Source organism: Entelurus aequoreus, linkage group LG23 (genome assembly GCF_033978785.1).
Source record: "Entelurus aequoreus isolate RoL-2023_Sb linkage group LG23, RoL_Eaeq_v1.1, whole genome shotgun sequence".
Lineage (NCBI taxonomy): Eukaryota > Metazoa > Chordata > Actinopteri > Syngnathiformes > Syngnathidae > Entelurus > Entelurus aequoreus.
This window is the reverse complement of record NC_084753.1, coordinates 7,463,583-7,483,582: the sequence shown is the minus strand read 5'-3', so window position 1 is coordinate 7,483,582 and position 20,000 is coordinate 7,463,583. Positions and strand designations below refer to the sequence as shown.

At 38.2% G+C, this 20,000-nt stretch overlaps 1 protein-coding gene across 2 annotated transcripts in view; it reads left to right on the top strand.

Annotated features, from left to right (window-relative positions):
* The window catches only part of LOC133640616 (SERTA domain-containing protein 4-like), a 54,818-nt gene that overhangs the window by 17,403 nt on the left and 17,415 nt on the right, over positions 1 to 20,000 (top strand). The window lies entirely within an intron of this gene.

Below are 20,000 nucleotides of genomic sequence, written 5' to 3'. Positions count from 1 at the left end.
TAGTCATTTACCACATTAGCAATGTATAGAGAGTATTTCTTTCAAGTTAAGACTAGTTTAAAGTTATCTTCATTGAAAAGTACAGTGCTTTTCCTTCAAAAACAAGGACATTTCAATGTGACCCCAAACTTTTGAACGGTAGTGTATATGTATATGTATATACATATATGTATATATATATATGTATATACATATACAGTATATATGTATATATTATATATGTATGTATTAGGGCTGTGAATCTTTGGGTGTCCCACGATTCGATTCAATATCGATTCTTGGGGTCACGATTCGATTCAAAATCTTTTTTTTTTTTCAATTCAACACGATTCTCGATTCAAAAACGATATTTTCCCGATTCAAAAGGATTCTCTATTCATTCAATACATAGAATTCAGCAGGATCTACCCCAGTCTGCTGACATGCCAGCAGAGTAGTAGATTTTTGTAAAAAGCTTTTATAATTGTAAAGGGCAATGTTTTATCAACTGTTTGCAATAATGTAAATTTGTTTTAACTATTAAATGAACCAAAAATATGACTTATTTTATCTTTGTGAAAATATTGGACACAGTGTGTTGTCCAGCTTATGAGATGCGATGCAAGTGTAAGCCACTCTGACACTATTGTTCTTTTTTTTTTAATGTCTAATGATAATGTCAATGAGGGATTTGTAATCACTGCTATGTTGAAATTGTAACTAATATTGATACTGTTGTTGATAATATTCATTTTTGTTTCACTACTTTTGGTTTGTTCTGTGTGGTGTTTGTGTCTCCTCTCAATTGCTCTGTTTATTGCAGTTCTGAGTGTTGCTGGGTCGGGTTTGCTTTTGGAATTGGATTGCATTGTTATGGTATTGCTGTGTATTGTTTTGTTGGATTGATTTTGTATTTTTTATTTTAAAAAATAAAATAGATTTTTAAAAAATGAGAATCGATTCTGAATTGCACAACGTGAGAATCGCAATTCGAATCGATTTTTTCCCACACCCCTAGTATGTATGTATATGTATATATATTAGGGCTGCAACTAACGATTCATTTGATAATCGATTAATCTGTTGATTATTACTTCGATTAATAATCGGATAAAAGAGACAAACTACATTTCTATCCTTTCCAGTATTTTATTGAAAAAAAAACCAGCATACTGGCACCATACTTATTTCGATTATTGTTTCTCAGCTGTTTGTACATGTTGCAGTTCATAAATAAAGGTTTATTAAAAAAAAAATAAAAAATACAATTATTTAAGGAAAAAAAAACAAACGTCTGCGCATGCGCATAGCATAGATCCAACAAATCGATGACTAAATTAATCGGCAACTATTTTAATAATCGATTTTAATCGATTAGTTGTTGCAGCCCCAATATATATATATATATATATATATATATATATATATATATATATATATATATATATATATATACACACACAGTATTACAATCACATTTTTGTCTTTGAAATGGTACATAACAATAGATGTCTACAAATACCTCATAGGAATGTTTCAGTTTTATTCAATGGACTCATCAAGTCACAAATGCTAAAGGGATTATGAGTGGACAAGCATTTATTTTATCATACAGTAACAGTACGTATACAGTATGAGATGTCTAAATCACTTACTTATATTTATTATACAGTAACAGTACGTGTACAGTACAGTGTTTCCCATAAACTGCCAAGATACCTGTGGCGGTGGGGGCGTGGCCGTGGGCGTGGCTATGGGCGTGGTCACCATGACATCATCGAGTAATTTGCATAATTTACTACAATGATATGATTTTCTCTAAAAAGGCTCAAAAAATGTATACTTACTAATTAATAATAGTTTTGTTTTAAACATCCATCCATCCATCCATCCATTTTACAATATATTTACAACACTTTATGTACATATTTATATACAGATTTGAACAATAAGTTATTCACTGAAATATATTTGTTAATTGTGGTTCTTACAAAAAATATATCTTATAAAATATAAAAGCTAAAATGTCTCTTAAAGCTCTGCCCCTTTAATTAGTGCATACTAAATAATTTAACTTTAGCCTACTACTACAACCATATTATTTACCAGCAACATAAAGTGAAACAGAGGCAGAGGTGTCCTGCCACAGTCAGTAACAAATCAACAGAAAACAGTAGTGGTCAAATACAAATAAGGCAATAAGAGAAGTATCCTACACTTCTCTTTAATAAAGTAAATGTGAACAGCCTATATGGGCATCTACATCAACTATATGATTTGCCTGAGAAACTGGACAGGACAATAAATATATATATATATTATTTTTTATTTGTGGCGGACGTAATTCTTTCGTTGCAGGCCGCCACAAATAAATGAATGTGTGGGAAACACTGCAGTATGAGATGTCTAAATCACATACTTATACCATGACTAAATGTTCCTAGTGTACGTCCTCCACAGTAACTACAGTATGTCACATTGCATGTCCATGTGTGCTCTTCACCCCTGGTGCAGCTCGCATAGATTTTGATGAGAAAACCACAAAGTGATATCTACTCCTAACACTAAAACCTGGTCCAGAGAGCAGGAAGTCAACACTAAATACACACACTTGACATACATTTGACACACATGCTGAAACTATTATCATATTTGAGGTCGCACAGGGGAGTAGCTTCAAGGTTCGACTTACATTTGATATCACTGACACTTTTTCTTCTGAATGGTTCCCATTAAATGTAAGTTTAGGGCCAATTTGTAGAGAATAAACAAACCTGTAACTGTAACCACTGTAGTGACCTGCTCAGTTAGTAGATACAACCTTTTGCTATATAATGCGTTCATTACATGTACATCAGTAAACCCTCATAGATCAAATAAATAAATAAAACATTTATAATAAATGTAAAATCCCTTCTATGAGTTGTGCATGACGGCGCGTCGTCACCTCGTGACATTGCTGGTTTTACCAGCAGAGGAGCATGTTGGGCAGCGCACACACACAGAGTACTTACAAGCAGACACAGTGTGTAGACAGAAAAGGGAGAACGGACGCATTTTGGTGTAAAAAGTAAAGATAAAAGTGAAGTTATAACACTGAAACACCCGCAGGAAGAGCTGCTTTAAGACATGGCTAGCGAGCTAGCACCTAACATCCATCTGCAGTGTTTTAGCTACTTCTAAATCACTAATCCTGGCCTGCATTGCAACAAATAAAGTAAGTTTCTTACGAGTAGCATTATCACTGGAGGAGAAGAAATAGCTAAACATGCACTACACACCGTAGGAGGATACAATAGCTCACCGGCGTCACAATGTAAACAAATGCCATGGGTGGATCTACACCTGACATCCACTCTAATGATACCAAGTACAAGAACGTATCTTGTCGATACTACTATGATTACATCGATATTTTTTAGCGTCCTTCTTTTAAAATGTATATTATGTTTATAAACACAGGAAATATGTCCCTGGTCACATGAGGACTTTGAATATGACCAATGTATGATCCTGTAACAACTTGGTATCGCATCCATACCTAAGTGTGTGGTATCATCCAAAACTAATGTAAAGTATCAAACAAGAGAAGAATAAGTGATTATTACTTTTTAACAGAAGTGTAGATAGAACATGTTAAAACTGAAAAAAAGCAGATATTTACAGTAAATGAACAAGTAGATTAATAATCAATTTTTTACAGTTTGTCCCTCATAATGTGTACGAAATAATAGGTGTATAAATGACACAATATGTTATTGCATACGTCAGCAGACTAATTATGAGTCTTTGTTTGTTTACTTACTACTAAAAGACAAGTTGTCTAGTACCGTATTTTCCGCACCATAAGCCGCCCCGTGTTGTAAGCCGCACCTTCAATGAATGGCATATTTCAAAACTTTGTTTACCTATTAGCCGCCCCGTGTTATTAGCCGCACCTACGCTGCGCTAAAGGGAATGTCAACAAAACAGTCAGATAGGTCAGTCAAACTTTAATAATATATTACAAACCAGCGTTCTAACAACTCTGTTCACTCCCAAAATGTAATGTGCAAATGTGCAATCACAAAAATAGTAACACTCAAAATAGTGCAGAGCAATAGCAACATCAATAACTCAACGTTGCTCATACGTTAGTGTCACACAACACACAAAATAAACATTTAAAGCTTACTTTCTGAAGTTATTACTCATCCACAAATCCCTCGAATTCTTCTTCTTCTTCGGTGTGCTTCACTTGTTTTTTGACACCATCTGTGATGTGGACGCGCATGCAGTCATAGATCAACAGGGACAGAGCTGCGTGAAAAAAGTCACCCGGTCTCTTCGCGTAAACGTCTATCAACCACTCGCTCATCTTTTCTTCATCCATCCATCCCTTCGAGTTAGCTTTTATGATGACGCCGGCTGGAAAGTTCTTTTTTGGCAAGGTCTTCCTTTTGAATATCACCGTGGGTGGAAGTTTCTGGCAGTTAGCATGGCAAGCTAGAACCACATTAGGACGACTTCTCATTCCCTGTGGTGCGAATATTCACTGTACGTGTTCCCGTTGTATCCACAGTGCGGTTCACAGGAATATCAAAAGTCAGTGGAACCTTGTACGCGTGTCTCTTAGTAGGAGCCATTTTGTGGTCTTTACAGAAACACACAAATGAAATGAAATGTAATATCCGCGCGCTTCTTCTTCTACGGGGGCGGGTGCTCACCTTGGCGGTTGCTTACAATAGAAGAAGAAGCGCTTCCTCTTCTATGGGGGCGGTTGCTTACCGTAGAAGAAGAAGCGCTTCCTCTTTTACGGGGAAAAAAGATGGCGGCTGTTTACCGTAGTTGCGAGACCTAAACTTTCTGAAAATAAATATTAATATTAATCCATATATAAGGCGCACCGGGTTATTAGCCGCACTGTCTGCTTTTGAGAAAAATTGTGGTTTTTAGGTGCGGCTTATGGTGCGGAAAATACGGTATGTTCACTATTTTATTTAAGGACTAAATGACAATAATAAACATATGTTTCATGTACACTAACATTTTTGTTCAAATAAAGACAATAATGACATTTTTTGTGGTCCCCTTTGTTTAGAAAAGTATCAAAATACATTTTGGTACTGGTACTAAAATACTGGTATCGGGACAACCCTACAATAGACAATAAATCCCTACTTGTGGTTGGCGTATTCCTGAATTCTCTAAGTTGTAAATCATTTATTTGAAAAGAATGTGGTTTGTTGGCGATGTCTGAATTAAGGCTGAAACGACGCGTCGACGTAGTCGACGTCATCGGTTACGTAAATACGTCGACGCCGTTTTTGTGCGTCGACGCGTCGCATAATGACGTCACACTACCGTCATGGCGAAGCGCAAAGCAGACGATCAAAGAAGAAGATGCGAGCGGTGCGAGCGAGGGGGGGAAAGCATGCCAATAGTGTGGGTGTATTTCAATAAACGGCCTAATAATGTTGTTGTATGCACACTGTGTCGAGCGGAAATGGCCTATCATAGCAGCACAACGGCTATAAACGAACATTTGAAAAGAAAACCATCAACTAGTCAATCGTCCGCGCGAGCATACGTTGTCATCATTACACAAAAACATGAATGTGTCATTTGTATCTGCTAGGGGTGTAACGGTACGTGTTTGGTATTGAACCGTTTCGGTGCGGGGCTTTCGGTTCGGTACGGGGGTGTACCGAACGAGTTTCTAAGCTAAAGTCTTAAAGGCCTACTGAAAGCCACTACTACCGACCACGCAGTCTGATAGTTTATATATCAATGATGAAATCTTAACATTATAACACATGCCAATACGGCCGGGTTAACTTATAAAGTGACATTTTAAATTTGCCGCTAAACTTCCGGTTCGAAACGCCTCTGAGGATGACGTATGCGCGTGACGTAGCCCGGCGAACACGGGTATGCCTTCCACATTGAAGTCGATACGAAAAAGCTCTGTTTTCATTTCATAATTCCACAGTATTCTGGACATCTGTGTTGGTGAATCTGTTGCAATTTGTTCATTGCATTATGGAGAAGGAAGCCAAGCAAGCAAAGAAGAAAGTTGTCGGTGCGAAATGGACGTATTTTTCGAACGTAGTCAGCCACAACAGTACACAGCCGGCGCTTCTTTGTTTACATTCCCGAAAGATGCAGTCAAGATGGAAGAACTCGGATAACAGAGACTCTAACCAGGAGGACTTTTGATTTGGATACACAGACGCCTGTAGAGAACTGGGACAACACAGACTCTTACCAGGATTACTTTGATTTGGATGACAAAGACGCAGACGTGCTACTGTGAGTATGCAGCTTTGGCTTTTTTTTGCGTATGTACGTAACTTTTTTAAAATATATAAGCTTTATGAACCTTGGGTTAGGTGAACGGTCTTTTGGGCTGAGTGATTGTGTGTGTTGATCATGTGTTTGAATTGTATTGGCGTGTTCTATGGAGCTAGGAGCTAGCAGAGGAGCTAGCATAACACGTACCGTACCTACGTGCGCGTCACGTACGTAACTTTTTAAAAATATATAAGCTTTATGAACCTTGGATTAGGTGAACGGTCTTTTGGGCTGAGTGATTGTGTGTGTTGATCATGTGTTTGAATTGTATTGGCGTGTTCTATGGAGCTAGGAGCTAGCAGAGGAGCTAGCATAACACATACCGTACCTACGTGCGCGTCACGTACGTAACTTTTTAAAAATATATAAGCTTTATGAACCTTGGGTTAGGTGAACGGTCTTTTGGGCTGAGTGATTGTGTGTGTTGATCAGGTGTTTGAATTGTATTGGCGTGTTCTATGGAGCTAGGAGCTAGCAGAGGAGCTAGGAGCTAGCATAACAAACACGCAGGTGTTATTATGCAGGATTAATTTGTGGCATATTAAATATAAGCCTGGTTGTGTTGTGGCTAATAGAGTATATATATGTCTTGTGTTTATTTACTGTTGTAGTCATTCCCAGCTGAATATCAGGTACCGTGAGTATGCAGCCTTGGCTGCTAAACATTCGATAACTTGACCGTATGTGCGCGTCACGTACGTAACTTTTTAAAAATATATAAGCTTTATGAACCTTGGGTTAAGGAAACGGTCTTTTGGGCTGAGTGATGGTGTGTGTTGATCAGGTGTTTGAATTGTATTGGCGTGTTCTATGGAGCTAGGAGCTAGCAGAGGAGCTAGGAGCTAGCATAACAAACACGCAGGTGTTTTTATGCAGGATTAATTTGTGGCATATTAAATATAAGCCTGGTTGTGTTGTGGCTAATAGAGTATATATATGTCTTGTGTTTATTTACTGTTGTAGTCATTCCCAGCTGAATATCAGGTCACCCCCGGCTCTTACAGCATCTTCCCTATCTGAATAGCTTCAACTCCCCACTAGTCCTTCACTTGCACTTTACTCATCCACAAATCTTTCATCCTCGCTCAAATTAATGGGGAAATTGTCGCTTTCTCGGTCCGAATCTCTCTCACTTCATGCGGCCATCATTGTAAACAATAGGGAACTTTGCGTATATGTTCAACTGACTACGTCACGCTACTTCCGGTAGGGGCAAGCCTTTTTTTTATCAGATACCAAAAGTTGCAATCTTTATCGTCGTTGTTCTATACTAAATCCTTTCAGCAAAAATATGGCAATATCGCGAAATGATCAAGTATGACACATAGAATAGATCTGCTATCCCCGTTTAAATAAAAAAAATTCATTTCAGTAGGCCTTTAACAAGCTGCTTTGCTCCGTCTGCCTCTGTCTCAGCACGCAGCATTGTCCCACCCACACAACCATCTGATTGGTACACACGCAGCATTGTCCCACCCACACAACCATCTGATTGGTACACACGCAGCATTGTCCCACCCACACAACCATCTGATTGGTACACACGCAGCATTATCAGCCAATCAGCAGTGCGTATTCAGAGCGCATGTAGTCATCGCTTCAGCGTCGAGCAGATAGGTGTTTAGCAGGTGAGCATCAGGCAGCAGACTCTCCCCAAATGATAATAAACACCTCCCAGTCAACTACTAGTAACATCACTATGAGCCCGTTGACCTTCTAGAAACTTAAACTGCAGCTCAGCTCGCTCGCAATCCTGGCTTGAGGTGAAGGCTAATTACCTCTCAGTTCCAGCCACATCGACCCCTTCTGAGCGCCTATTTTCAGCTGCTGGGAATATTGTAAACAAGAAAAGAACCAAAGCATGTAGACATGCTAACCTTTCTTCATTACAACTGTTAGACACTCACTGGAATGAGTAGAATTGGTTATTGTGTACTGTGTTGGACTGGATGTTTATTTTGCACATTTTAAAAGCAATACTTAATGTTTACAGTGCTCCAGAATATTTAGATTGGCAGTTTTTTGTATTGGATGTTTATCTTTATTTTTGCACATTTTAGCAAATAAGCAATACTTTCACTTTTGTTGAAATGTTTACACTGTTGTTACAGAATATTTCGTTTTGCACTTTTTTGTATTGGATGTTTATCTTTATTTTTGTACATTTTAAAGCAAAAAAAGCAATACTTTTACTTTTGAAATGCTTATACTATTGCAGAATATTAAGATTTGCACTGGATGTTGACTTTTATATTTGCACATTAAAAAGCAAATAAGCTACTTTTAATTTTGTTAAATGTTAAAAGTTTTAAATGTTTACATTGTTACAGAATATTTAGTCATGTTGTTGTCAATGTTGACTGAGTGGCCATACTTCTTTTTTTTTTGTAAATAAAAGCCATGCCTTTTGAAAAAACGGGCCTACATTTATTTTTTCATCTTCATTTTGAATAAAAAAATAATCGGCAAAAGGAAAAAATAATCTATAGATTAATCGAAAAAATAATCTATAGATTAACCGATTAATCGAAAAAATAATCTATAGATTAATCGATAGAAAAATAATCGTTAGCTGCAGCCTTAGTCTGAATCTTTACAGTAAATGATTTCAATATGTTCCTTATTTCCTCAGCTGCTTCGACAGATGTGATGTTGTGTAACGGCATGCATTATACCACGTGCCTGTAATTGTTTCTTAATGTGTACAACTGCATATAGAATGTGTTCAATCATTGTGAGAGGTATTTTGTAAGGTTGACAGGATCAAAAATAGATGTTTGTGTGTTTTTGTGTTATTCCCAGAGGATCTTAAAAGGGGACTTACTTGTAACGTATCTTATCTCTTATGGTGCAGCCTTGATAGCAGACCAAATATTGCTTGTGTTGTTCATATTTTTGATTCTTAATAAGCAGCACATTTAGATGTGCATTAATAGCTCCTGCTTTTTTATGTTATAAATGATAAATGGGTTATACTTGTATAGCGCTTTTCTACCTTCAAGGTACTCAAAGCGTTAAATATTCATCTCAAATGTTGTCATCCTTTACCATTGTTTCTAATGCTCATTAGTAGCATCAGCAATAACTCTTGTAACAAGTCTCAGTCAGTTGTAAAAGTAGGGATACATGTTTGAGCTTTTTACAAGCTTTTAAAAACCATGTCAAATCTTCTACAGCAGGGGTGCTCACACTTTTTCTGCAGGCGAGCTACTTTTCAATTGATCAAGTCGCGGGGATCTACCTCATTCATATATATAATTCATATTTACTTATTTATGAAATATATGTTTTTGTTAACAAGTTAAAGGTTTTTAATGATAATGTAAGAATGTTTAACACATATAATTAATATTGTTAATAAATTAAAGGTGTTTAATGATAATACAAGCATGTTTAACACATAGTTATTATTGTTAATAAATTAAAGGTGTTTAATGATAACACAAGCATGTTTAATACATATAGTTAATATTGTTAACAAGTTAAAGGTGTTTAAAGATAATACAAGCATGTTTAACACATATAGTTAATATTGTTAATAAATTAAAGGTGTTTAATGATAATACAAGCATGTTTAACACATATAGTTAATAATGTTAATAAATTAAAGGTGTTTAATGATAATACAAGCATGTTTAATACATATAGTTAATATTGTTAACAAGTTAAAGGTGTTTAAAGATAATACAAGCATGTTTAACACATATAGTTAATGTTAACAAGTTAAAGGTGTTTAATGATAATACAAGCATGTTTAATACATATAGTTAATATTGTTAACAAGTTAAAGGTGTTTAAAGATAATACAAGCATGTTTAACACATATAGTTAATGTTAACACGTTAAAGGTGTTTAATGGTAATACAAGCATGTTTAATACATATAGTTAATATTGTTAACAAGTTAAAGGTGTTTAATGATAATACAAGCATGTTTAACACATATAGTTAATATTGTTAACAAATTAAAGGTGTTTAAAGATAATACAAGCATGTTTAACACATATAGTTAATATTGTTAATAAATTAAAGGTGTTTAATGATAATACAAGCATGTTTAATACATATAGTTAATATTGTTAACAAGTTAAAGGTGTTTAAAGATAATACAAGCATGTTTAATACATATAGTTAATATTGTTAACAAGTTAAAGGTGTTTAAAGATAATACAAGCATGTTTAACACATATAGTTAATGTTAACAAGTTAAAGGTGTTTAATGATAATACAAGCATGTTTAATACATATAGTTAATATTGTTAACAAGTTAAAGGTGTTTAAAGATAATACAAGCATGTTTAACACATATAGTTAATGTTAACACGTTAAAGGTGTTTAATGGTAATACAAGCATGTTTAATACATATAGTTAATATTGTTAACAAGTTAAAGGTGTTTAATGATAATACAAGCATGTTTAACACATATAGTTAATATTGTTAACAAATTAAAGGTGTTTAAAGATAATACAAGCATGTTTAACACATATAGTTAATATTGTTAATAAATTAAAGGTGTTTAATGATAATACAAGCATGTTTAATACATATAGTTAATATTGTTAACAAGTTAAAGGTGTTTAAAGATAATACAAGCATGTTTAACACATATAGTTAATGTTAACACGTTAAAGGTGTTTAATGGTAATACAAGCATGTTTAACACATATAGTTAATATTTTTAACAAGTTAAAGGTGTTTAATGATAATACAAGCATGTTTAACACATATAGTTAATATTGTTAACAAGTTAAAGGTGTTTAAAGATAATACAAGCATGTTTAACACATATAGTTAATATTGTTAATAAATTAAAGGTGTTTAATGATAATACAAGCATGTTTAATACATATAGTTAATATTGTTAACAAGTTAAAGGTGTTTAAAGATAATACAAGCATGTTTAACACATATAGTTAATGTTAACAAGTTAAAGGTGTTTAATGATAATACAAGCATGTTTAATACATATAGTTAATATTGTTAACAAGTTAAAGGTGTTTAAAGATAATACAAGCATGTTTAACACATATAGTTAATGTTAACACGTTAAAGGTGTTTAATGGTAATACAAGCATGTTTAACACATATAGTTAATATTGTTAACAAGTTAAAGGTGTTTAATGATAATACAAGCATGTTTAACACATGTAGTTAATATTGTTAACAAATTAAAGGTGTTTAAAGATAATACAAGCATGTTTAACACATATAGTTAATATTGTTAACAAGTTAAAGGTGTTTAAAGATAATGCAAGCATGTTTAACACGTATAGATTCCTTTCTTTCATGAAGACAAGAATATAAGTTGGTGTATTACCAGATTGTGATGACTTGAATTGATCGGAATCAGACAGTGGTGCTGATAACGTCCGCATTTTCAAATGGAGGAGAAAAAAAGTCCTCCTTTCTGTCCAATACCACATGAAAGTGGTTGCTTTTTGGCATCTTATTTGTCCAGCTTCCATACTCCTTTGTATACACTTTACAAGAAATACATTGGCGGCAAACTCCGTAGCTTGCTAGCTTGTGCACGCCAGCTTTCTGAGACTCTTATTTTGTTAGCGCAGGCAGGATGAAGCAGTGCTTTTATTGTGCAACTGTGCAGTCGGTCTTTGGAGTTTTGATGCCAGAGTCTGTTGAAATAAAAAGTGTTTCTCGCCTTCCTGTCGGTAATTTTTTCTTAATAATGAGCTGGCAGCAGCCAGCGTCATCTCAGAAGACCCTCGGGTGCCGTGAATGTCAATCAAGTGACGAAAGTGACGTCATAGTGAAGATTTATGATCGCTCATTTTTAGGACTATTTTTTTAATGCCTGGCTGGCAATCGACTGACACACCCTCCGCGATCGACCGGTAGCTCGCAATCGACGTAATGGGCACCCCTGTTCTACACATTTGTTTCTCCCCAGCAAGCATGTCACACTGAACTTGGAATGACTACACACCTATCATCTCTTTCCTTCCTATCTACACTCTTGTCATTCCTTTTTCACACCTAATCCAAAATAGTCATTTTAGCTTCTTTACACGGGCTCCCCAAGATCGTATTGAATCCCATGATATACAGTATGAGAGAGACAATAATTAGTCAATTGACTAGTGCATGGGAGTTTGCCCAACCAGTCTACTTGTGCTTTGTGGACTTAAGAGAAGGCATTGGACCGTGTTTCTTTGAAAGTCCTGTGGGGAGTGCTCAGAGAGTATGGGGTACCGGACTGTGTGGTCGTGGCAGTTCGCTCCCTCTATGATCGTGTCAGAGCTTGGTCTGCATCGCCAGGAGTAAGTCGGACCCGTTTTTAGTCAGGTTTGGACTCTGCCAGGGCTGTCCTTTGTCACCGATTCTGTTCATACCTTTTATGGACAGAATTTCTAGGCGCAGTCAGGGCGTTGAGGGGATCTGGTTTGGTGGCTGCGGGATTAGATGATGTGGTTCTGATGGCTTCATCTGGCCAGGATCTTCAGCTCTCACTGGATCGGTTCGCAGCCGAGTGTGAAGCAACTGTCAATCAATCAATCAGTCAATCAATCAATCAATCAAAGTTTATTTATATAGCCCTTAATCACAAGTGTTTCAAAGAGCTGCACAAGCCACAACAATATCCAATGGCTCAGATCCCCCATCAGGGCAAGAAAAAACTCAATGGGCACAATGAGAAACCTCGGAGAGTTTGTGATGAGAATCAGCACCTCCAAGTCTGAGTCCATGTTTCTCACAGGGTGCAGTGCCATCTCAGGGTTGGGGAGGAGATCTTTCCCCAAGTGGAGGAGTTCACGTACCTCGGAATCTTGTTCACGAGTGAGGGAAGAGTGGATCGTGAGATCGACAGGCGGATCGGTGCGGCGTCTTCAGTAATGCGGACACTGCATCGATCCATTGTGGTAAAGAAGGAGCTGATCCGGAAGGCAAAGCTCTCAATTTACCATCCTCACCTGTGGTCCTGAGCTTTTGGGTTATGACTGAAAAGACAAGATTACGGGTACAAGCCGTTGAAAAGAGTTTCCTTCGCCGGGTGGTGGGGCTCTCCCTTAGAGTTAGGCTGAGAAGCTCTCATTCGGGAGGAGCTCTGAGTTAAGAAGCCAAGAGTAGCCAGATGAGGTGGTTAGGGCACCTGGTCAGGATGCCCCCTGGACGCCTCGACCTGGATGTCCGACCAGTAGGAGGCCAAAATTAAAAAAAACGAATACTGTATGTGGCAATAATACCGTTATTGAGAAGCGTACCCATAAACAATAGCATCACATAGTGAATCAGACTTTGCGTGCGCCTGTCTCAGTTGACCTTGGTTGACTCTCCATCCAAATGTTCCACGACACGTCAAGCTGTGCATGTCTGAGAGTGTGTCTCTCTCTCTCTCAGACATCATGGCTGCGGGTGACTTGGTTCCACTCATGACAAGACCCCCCACGGCACTTATCTGACTCATTCTATCCATCCTGCCACGGCCCTCGGTCTATCTCTCCTTATTCTCTATCACTCTTGATCAGTGCCCGTTCCCACAGCTCCCGTCGTGCCCTGCCGCCGCAATTAAGTTCTCGTCATCATCAAGCGCTGTAATAAAAGAATGCTATAGAGAGTCTGACGGAGGAAGGGAGCTGGGTGAGGAGAGATAAGGGATGACACCAGGAGGAGCTGTGAGGGAACACAGGTGGAGCAGTCTCTTAGTTACACACTTGCATATGTTTCACACTCACTACTTCTTTCACATCTACACACATATACACACATCTACACAAATCTATACACATATACACACATCCACTCTCAATCATCTCACATTCCTTCCACAGCCTGGCACAAAGGGAGAAGGAGACGGGAGTCAGACACCTTCTCTCCTCTTTCTGTGGTTTTCCTCCTCAAACCTGTTTTATTTTCCCTTCTGACACACAAACATGAATAAATGTGTCTCTGCAGAAACCTTTAATGAACACGTCGCTGTGTGTGCCAGGAAGTCTTTATTGTGTGAATGCTCCAAATTTCACACTTATGCTTTTCTATTTATTATGAGCCTGCTGCAATGCAAGCAGCCCATATTGTTATTGCTCATTGTCAGAATAATTGTATGTATCCATCCATCCATCCATCCATCTTCTTCCGCTTATCCGAGGTCGGGGCGCGGGGGCAGCAGCCTAAGCAGGGAAGCCCAGACTTCCCTCTCCCCAGCCACTTCGTCCAGCTCTTCCCGGGGGATCCCGAGGCGTTCCCAGGCCAGCCGGGAGACATAGTCTTCCCAACGTGTCCTGGGTCTTCTTCCCCGTGGCCTCCTACCGGTCGGACGTGCCCTAAACACCTCTCTAGGGAGGCGTTCGGGTGGCATCCTGAGCATATGCCCGAACCACCTCATCTGGCTCCTCTCCATGTGGAGGAGCAGCGGCTTTACTTTGAGCTCCCCCCGGATGACAGAGCTTCTCACCCTATCTCTAAGGGAGAGACCCGCCACCCGGCGGAGGAAACTCACTTCGGCCGCTTGTACCCGTGATCTTGTCCTTACAGTCATAACCCAAAGCTCATGACCATAGGTGAGTATGAGGACGTACGTAGATCGACCGGTAAATTGAGAGCTTTGCCTTACGGCTCAGCTCCTTCTTCACCACAACGGATCGATACAGCGTCCGCATTACTGAAGACGCCGCACCGATCCGCCTGTCGATCTCACCATCCACTCTTCCCTCACTCGTGAACAAGACTCCGAGGTACTTGAACTCCTCCACTTGGGGCAAGATCTCCTCCCCAACCCGGAGATGGCACTCCACCCTTTCCCGGGCGAGAACCATGGACTCGGACTTGGAGGTGCTGATTCTCATCCCAGTCGCTTCACACTCGGCTGCGAACCGATCCAGTGAGAGCTGAAGATCCTGGCCAGATGAAGCCATCAGGACCACATCATCTGCAAAAAGCAGAGACCTAATCCTGCAGCCACCGAACCGGATCCCCTCAACGCCTTGACTGCGCCTAGAAATTCTGTCCATAAAAGTTCTGAACAGAATGGGTGACAAAGGGCAGCCTTGGCGGAGTCCAACCCTCACTGGAAACGTGTCCGACTTACTGCCGGCAATGCGAACCAAACTCCGACACTGATCATACAGTGAGCGGACCGCCACAATCAGAGAGTCCGATACCCCATACTCTCTGAGCACTCCCTACAGGACTTCCCGAGGGACACGGTCGAATGCCTTCTCCAAGTCCACAAAGCATGGGAGTTTGCCCAACCAGTCTAACTGTATGTAAGTTATCACAAAACTTTCTGTTCCCATAAGTTCCCGGCGAGCAGACAAATGCTGTCTTTGAACTTACCAACCAAAAGGCTTGTAAAACTCCACTGTGTACGATGGGAAGAGACATGAAGGTGTCGGTTTCTTTGATCTACTGTAATCCACAGGAAGATCTTGTCTTGACCCGAGATCTACAAAGCGGAGAGGAAGCAGGACCTGACGCAAGTTCCAGGCATCTTTTCTTTGACCGAGGACAACGGCTGTTTACGACCCCCTCTCCCCTTAGAAACAGCTGTTGCCATGTAATCAGGGAAAGTCCAAATTAAAGAGGAGGCGTGCAATCCTTTCGTCAGAGCGTGGTGTAAGACTGTGCAAGAGTACAGCCCAGACGTTTCTCCTCATTGAGCTAAATTGAATCCTGTCTCTGTTTAATTCCTTGCTTCTTGTCTATTTAATAAATGTCATCTGTGTTTGAACCTGACACTCAACTATTATTATTGTAGTTCCGCACGTTTCTCTCACGATTAATACAAGACGAACCGGCCAACGAACCCCCACATATGTTATACCGTCGGAAAGGTCTCGCTCACGCCTACGGTGGTACTTTAAGTTGGCAACATTTCATGTTACCATGGCGACGCTATTCACGAATAATAATAAAAAATGGACCAATTGAATAACCTCTTAATGGACGATTGCTCTGAGACAAACGGCAAAAAGACAATATGACCTCCTCTTGTAGCTCAGCCCTGCTTTCACGTCGCTCAGTGCTTAACGTCTCATTTTGTTCACACACTTGTCTACTTTTGACACAAGCTAACTGATAGCATGCTAATGTTAGCTTGCTTGCATGCTAACATAAGCATATGTTTTAGCTAAATTTGCTTCCATTAACCCCAGAGTCAAATAACTCAGTACGTGACACTTGTTAACTGTTAGCATGCAAATGTTAGCATGCTAGCAAGCTAATATAAGCATGCTAGCAAGCTAATATAAGCATGCTAACTTTTTTTTGCTGTTTTTTCACTTTCTCTACTTCCGCAGCCCTTCACCTTACAGCCGTGTTACTTGATATGTGAGACATGCTAACTGTTAGCATGCCATCGTTAGCACACATGCTAAGTGTTACATTTCAATGTAAGCCTGCTAATGTTGTAGGCTAGCTCTATAGCTCGTATTGTACAGTTACACCTAAAACGGGCGGCATGGCGTAGTGGGTAGAGCAACCGTGCCAGAAACCTGAGGGTTGCAGGTTCGCTCCCCGCCTCTTACCATCCAAAAAACAACCACTTTTCCACGTTCAACAAATTTCCGGGAATTCCTGTTTTTGTCTATCCTTATTTCCAACCTTTTTCTAGTGCGATGACTCCTTTCACATTTTTCGTTCCACTGTCAAAACATTCTTCTTAGTCTGGACAAAAAAACAAGTCGGTTTAGGAACTAGAAACATTCCCAGTTTTCCCGAAATTCTGTAATACCATTTTTCAATTAAAAAACTGTTACTACTTCAACATTTCTTGACCGATTTTAACAATTCCAACACCAACCAATTCAGCTCATTCAGCACATTCATGCTCCTAATCTTTTTCTAAAAATCCCACTTTTCCCCAAATTTCCAGGAAGTTACCATTGAAACGAATTGGAGATGTTTCCAACTTGCACAATTCCCACATTGTTCAACTTATTCAAGCCATTCCACCTTCAACACATTCAATTCATCCTGGAAATTTAAACAACCACTTCATGCTCCTAATCATTTTCTAAAAATACCACTTTTCCCCAAATTTCCAGGAAGTTTCCATTGAAATGAATGGGACATTTTACCAAGTTGCACAATTCCCACATTTTTTGAGCTATTCAAATTATTCCACCATCAACACATTCCACTCATCCTGGACATTCAAACTAATGCTTTCCCAAGTTCCAAACCAAACTCCAGTTTTCCTGGAAATTTGAACTCTTCCACTTTGAAACCATTCCAACATTCACACTATTCTTACATTCATACTACATTCTGTCAGCATTTCACTTCAACTTCAGCATTGGAGCATTCACATGCAATTCCTTCAGGAATTGCCTCTTCTAGTTGTCTTTGTTGTGGGTTTTTTTGTACCGCCGGAGTTGAGTCGGCTGTCAACTGTGACCGCCGTTGAAAGGATGTCAGACAGACGGCGTGGAAGAGAGAGACGGGCGGTTGAAAGACTCGGTAAAGGAAGGCGGGGGTTGTCAAGACGGAGGTCCCTACGGAGGGCAGAGGGAGTGATGGTATGCGTGTTCCTTTGTGCTCCAGCAAACGTGGCAACAGCAGACGTGAGGGGAGGTGATGGAGAAGAAAATAGCTGTGGGTAAAGAAGCAGCTCTGGGGGAAAAAGGCACATGGCAAAAGACGCTAATGAACCATGGCAGCCACGCTCAATGGTGGTGACATAATTAGCCCTCGTTGGAGGGTTGTTTTTTTTGCAGAAAACATGGTCTTTGTTTTTGTAGTAAGAATGGATATATATAGCCTATTATGTGTGCACTGTTGACTAATGATGCACCGAACATTTGGCCACCGAAAAAAGACTTTGATCATCGAAAACATCGCTGCCGAAACTGGATGTCGTGATGAAGTAAACAAGACGTGCGCAATTGTCTGGAGCATAGCCAGCATGTCTGCCATGTGGACGTAATATTACTGTATGTATATATATATATATATGTATATATATATATATATATATATATATATATATATATATATATATATATATATATATATATATGTATATATATATATATATATATATATATATATATATATGTATATATATATATATGTATATATATATATATATGTATATATATATATATGTATATATATATATATATGTATATATATATATATGTATATATATATATATGTATATATATATATATATATATATATATATGTATATATATATATATATATATATGTATATATATGTATGTATATATATGTATGTATATATATGTATATATATATATATATATATATATATATATATATATATATATATATATATATATATATGTATGTGTGTGTATATATATGTATGTGTGTGTATATATATGTATATGTAGATATATATATGTATATGTAGATGTGTATATATATACTGTATATATATATATATATATATACAGGGTTTCCCACACATTCATTTATTTGTGGCGGCCCGCCACGAAAGAATTACGTCCGCCACAAATAAAAAAAAATTATTTTATTTTATTTATTTTTTTTTGGTCCACTCCAGCTTCTCAGGCAAATCATATAGTTGATGTAGATGCCCATATCGGCTGTTCAGATTTACTTTACAAAAGAGAAGTATAGGATACTTCTCTTGTTGCCTTTATTAAATGTATTTCTATTAGAAACACAACATGTGTATATAACAAAGGGTGCAAAGTCTGCAGGCAGTAGGAAACACATGGTTAAGTGTAGGGAGTAAAACTGATGGCAGTCTAAAGTTCAAGATTTTTGGAGCTCTTTGTTCAGTGGATCAGATGTTTGATGAAGCTCTGTGTCTATCTACCACCACTACTGTTTTCTGTTTATTTGTTACTGACTGTGGCAGGACACCTCTGCCTCTGTTTCACTTTATGTTGCTGGTAAATAATATGGTTGTAGTAGTTGGCTAAAGTTAAATTATTTAGTATGCACTAATTAAAGGGGCAGAGCTTTAAGAGACATTTTAGCTTTTATATTTTATAAGATATATTTTTTGTGAGAACCACAATTAATAAATATATTTCAGTGAATAACTTATTGTTCAAATCTGTATATAAATATGTACATAAAGTGTTGTAATTATATTGTAAAATGGATGGATGGACGTTTAAAACAAAACTGTTATTATTAATTAGTAAGTATACATTTTTTGAGCCTTTTTAGAGAAAATCAAATCATTGTAGTAAATTGTGCAAATTACTCGATGATGTCATGGTGACCACGCCCATAGCCACGCCCCCACCGCCACAGGTATCTTGACAGTTTATGGGAAACACTGGGTACCGGTTCTCAAAAAGGGATTCGAGTCCGAGGACTCGGTTCTTTTCTTATCGAACAACCGGGAAAACCGGGTTCGAGCATCATCCCTAGTTATAACTTCACCTTTATCTTTACTTTGTACACCAAAATGCGTCCATTCTCCCTTTTCTGTCTACACACTGCTTGTAAGTACTCTGTGTGTGCGCGCTGCCCAACATGCTCCTCTGCTCGTAAAACCAGCAATGTCATGACGTGACGACACGCCGTCATGCCCGTTAAAAGAAAAAAAGGGGAATGGGTGTACCGGTACTTTTTAGAGGCGGTATAGTACCAAATATGATTAATTAGTATCGTGGTACTTTACTAGTACCGGTATACCGTACAACCCCACTCTGTTGTAAGGACTCTCAAGCGAGAGGAATTTGCGTTAGAGAAAATGTAGAACTATGGTAAATGCGAGTTTGTT